This window comes from Colobus angolensis, unplaced genomic scaffold, assembly GCF_000951035.1.
Source record: "Colobus angolensis palliatus isolate OR3802 unplaced genomic scaffold, Cang.pa_1.0 Scaffold52, whole genome shotgun sequence".
Classification (NCBI taxonomy): domain Eukaryota; kingdom Metazoa; phylum Chordata; class Mammalia; order Primates; family Cercopithecidae; genus Colobus; species Colobus angolensis.
Window position 1 is genome coordinate 5,232,306 of NW_012118710.1, and position 4,200 is coordinate 5,236,505.

Sequence of the window (4,200 nt, forward strand, 5' to 3'; positions counted from 1 at the left end):
TACTCTATTCTTTTTTTTGAGTCAGGGTCTCACTCTGTCTCCCAGGCTGGAGTGCAGTGGTACAATCACGGCTCACTGCGGCCTCAACCTCATGGGCTCAAGCAGTCATCCAACCTCAGGCTCTGGAGTAGCTGGGACTTCAGGCATGCGTCACTGCACCTGGCAATTTTTTTTTGTTTTAATAGCGATCGGGTCTTGGGATGTTGTCTACACTGGCCTTGATCTCCTGGCCTCAAGCAATCCTTCTGCCTCAGGCCTCCCAAAGCACTGGGATTACAGGCGTGAACCATCACACCTGGCTGTGTTTCTTGTAGTAGCAAAGTGGACACATGTTGGGACTACTAGACACCAGGTCAGGCCTGGCTTTTGTGTGTGGCTTCTTGACCATGACATTTACAGCAGTACTCCTCACACTTGAACTTTACTTAGGGGATTTTGTCAAAATGCAGATTTAGAGTCATGGATCGGGATGGGGCCTGTGAGTCTACATTCCATTTTAACAAGTTTCATTTTTTGGCTGGGCGCTGTGGCTCAAGCCTGTAATCCCAGAACTTTGGGAGGCTGAGGTGGGCAGATCACTTGAAGCCAGGAGTTTGAGACAGCTTGGTCAACGTGGTGAAATCCCGTCTCTATGAGAAATACAAAAATCAGCTGGGTGAGGTGGTGCACGCCTATAGTCCCAACTACTTGAGAGGCTGAGGCACAAGAATTGCTTGAACCCATTAAGTGGAGGCTGCAATGAGCCTGGGCCACTGCACTCTAGCCTGGGTGATATAGCAGACTCTGTCTCAAAAAAAAAAGTTTTATTTTTTGATTGACACCTAATAATTGTACATATTTGTGGGGTCCATGTGATATTTTGATAACTGCATACAATGTGTCATGATCAAATCAGGGTAATCTGCATATCCATCACCTCAAACATTTATCATGTCTTTGTGTTGGGAACATTCCAAATCCTGTCTTGTAGCTATTTGAAAATATACAATACGTTCTTGTTAATGGTCATCACCCTACAGTGCTATAGAACACTAGGATTTATTCCTGCTCTCTCCTATGTAGCTGTAACTTTGTGTCTGTTAGCCAACCTCTCCCTCCCCAATCCCTGCCCTCCCCACGCCTCTTAGCGACCACAGTTCTACTGAGTGCATTTCTAACGGGCTTCCAGGCTGGGCACGGTGGCTCGTGCCTGTAATCCGAGCACTTTGGGAGGCTAAGGCGGGTGGATCACCTGAGGTCAGGAGTTCCAGACTAGCATGGGCAACATGGTGAAACCCTATCTGTATTAAAATACAAAAAAAATTAGCCGGGGGTGGTGGTGCATGTCTGTAATCCCAGCTACTTGAGAGGCTAGGTAGGATAATCACTTGAACCCAGGAGGCAGAGGTTGCAGTGAGCTGAGATTGTGCCATTGCACCCCAGCCTTGGCGACAAGAGCAAAACTCTGTCTCAAAACAGAATAAAATAAAATAAAGGGCTTCCAGGTGATGGTGACACTACTGGTTTGAAAGTCACACTTAGAGGAATGAGCCTTTCAAAGGAGTCCGTGGGAATGAATTCATCCCAAACCTCACCTGAATAAAGGTCTCAGTGCTTTCCACTGAGGGTTCCATTTTTCGGACCCCTTTGCATGCTCCCCACCTTTTCTGGATGCTTGGGTCCCCGCTGACCCCTCCAAGCACTTGCGGCACTCACTGTCTGCTCTGCTCGCTTGGTCCCTCAGCATCCCACGTCTCTGCTGCTTTGAGTGCCTTTGTTATGAACACTTCCTGCACAAGGTGGCCGGCTACCTGTGCCTCACTTGCTTCTGTTCTGGTAAGGTCCAGCCACGACACTGTGGGGACAGCCAGGATCCCACGAACACTGATTCCTTGACTCCATCTGCCCTTGTGCAGCCAACAGCTCCTTTCCTGGGCCCTGTCACCTTGCTCAGTTGGCCCAGAGAGCCCCTGCTGGGCCAGTCTCTCTGTCCTATTGCCTGGGACTCTGTTTTTAGAACAATAAGGTGAATTCTGTTCATCTCCTAAGAAAGCGTTGAGTTCCGGAATGGGGGAAACATACTTCTCTCTTGGCAGAGGAGGAACCACCCAGTCAGGCGGGCCAAAGCCCCATTGATCAGAGTCCAGTGAAAAAGTGGCTTCTCAGGAGCCCTGGATGCTGGCCCACTTCAAGACAACTTCTTCTTTCAACTTCCTTTCATGTGTTTTAACTTCACAAACATGCCAGTTTCCAGCTGCTCCTCAGAGACAGCGGTGGTGATGGTGGTGGGAAGGACACCGCGGCAGGGGTCAGATGGAGCGGGGTGGGGAGGGTGGTGGGGGGAGGTTTCACCCTATTAGGGACATTTCTGTTGGGGACCAAGGTTATATTGCAGATGACTCATGCGATAACACGGTTACATGCATTAAAATATAGATGCCCACAAAGGGCACAATTACTCACAGAGACCTCGCCCCTTTCTTTTGCTCTTTATATCTCTCTGTTCTCTCTCTCTTTCTCTCTCCCCTCCACACACACACACACACACACACACACACACACACACAGACACACAAATACTTAACCAATTAAGTCCGTCGAGTGCTATTTGCAGATGATGGTGTGGAATTGTGCTGGAGTTGTGTCCGGCCTCATTAAATGTCAGGATTAACAATACAGCAGTTGGCAATCAAGGCTGCTCTGTGGCTGTTAGTCATTAATCACCATCTGACAGTCCTGAATTGGAAACGAGGAGCCTGTTCACATGTGCTCTGTGTACCTAGTTACCCTCTTGGTAATCAGTCTCGGAAAAGTTTTCTTTGACTCCCTGCCTGCAAGGGCCTCTGTCCTGGCAAGGAGGCACAGGGTCACTGGGCTTTCTACCCTCTCCTCCTCCTCCTCCTCCTCCTCCTCACTGGGAAAAGAAGTTGAGGTCCTGAAAAAACAAGGGGAGAGAGAAGCATATTGTTTTTGGCCTGCTCTTTCCCTCTTAGGCCTGTTTTATGCAGCCTTGTTTTTATATTCTGGCCCAATGGCCAGGAAAATTCTTTTTCTCCCTGAAGAAATCCTAAAAGACAGCAGGGAGCTCGGTCCTGTTCCAAGAGCTGTTGGGGTAAGTTTGTAAAGTGTGGTCCTTCCCCAGCTGCTCAGGTGTGGACCTCTCTCTGCGAGAAGGCCCACTTGACTCATTTCAGGTATTGCTTCCAGCAACTTGGGCCTGACTTTGGGCAGGTCTTCTGGATCCCTCTGCAAAATTGAGAGGAAGGACTAGTTTCTCTTTGGGGTCCATTCTCAGGACCTTGCTTTATTCATTCATTCATGCATTCAAGAAATATCTATTGAGAACCCGTTACCTGCCAGGCACAGACTGGGCACGGAGGCTACAGCAGCAAACACACAGGCATAGCCTGTGCCCTCATGGTGGTTGCCTTTGCGGGGGAGATAAGCATCTGCCACAGAACCCCATACTGTGGCAGGGAAGCACTGGAGCCCTGGACTCTCACTGTGCATTGCCTGGCTGCCAGGCCTTCCCAGGGTGTCAATCCTGAAGCTGCCCTTCCTGGGAAAATGTTCTTATTTCAGAGCCTGCCTGACCTGGCTCCTTCTCCCCTTCGATGGTCTCCTGTCTCATTCCCTTCAGATGCTGCCTCTGTTTTTCTAGAAGCTGGCTATTCCCAAACATGTTGGGGGGACACTGATGTATTAAAAGGGCTGTCTTCTCCCTCCATCCCTTTCCTGGGCATGGATTATGGTGTTTTTTTCAGGATTTAATTCCTTAACTCCAAAGACTGACTCGAGGGCATCATTTCTGCTGCCATGGCGAGTTGGTAGAGATGGAGGTCACTGACCACTCTGTGCCCAGGGGGTCCTCTCTGCCTACCTCTAGGGTTTGTAGCCATGCCTAGAGTCCTTAGTGTGAGTCCTCTTCCCCCAGGACCTTCCTTCCTGTTCTGGACAGGGGAGGCTGACTGGAGAAGAAAGTATTCTGCAATAGCCAGGCCTTGGGCCCTCAGTACATGGCATGCCGTCTTCCTCTCCTTCCTGATCATGGCTACCTCTTTCTTTTCTTTCCTTTCTTTCCTTCCTTCCTTCCTTCCTTTCTCTGTTTCTCTCTTTCTTTCTCTCTCCTTCCTTTTTCCTTCCTTCCTTCCTTCCTCTCTTTCTTTCTTTCTCTCTCCTTCCTTCCTTCCTTCCTTCCTTCCTTCCTTCCTTCCTTCCTTC

The 4,200-nt window shown here is 49.4% G+C and overlaps 1 long non-coding RNA gene across 1 annotated transcript in view; it reads right to left on the reverse strand.

The window, feature by feature from the left end:
• LOC105525175 overlaps window positions 1–1,988 on the reverse strand; it is a 16,586-nt gene extending 14,598 nt beyond the window's left edge. The window contains exon 1 of the long non-coding RNA XR_001003864.1: window positions 1,575–1,988. This is a non-coding gene — a long non-coding RNA (uncharacterized LOC105525175). The remainder of the gene's footprint in view (window positions 1–1,574) is intronic.
• Between the last annotated feature and the right edge of the window lie 2,212 nt (window positions 1,989–4,200).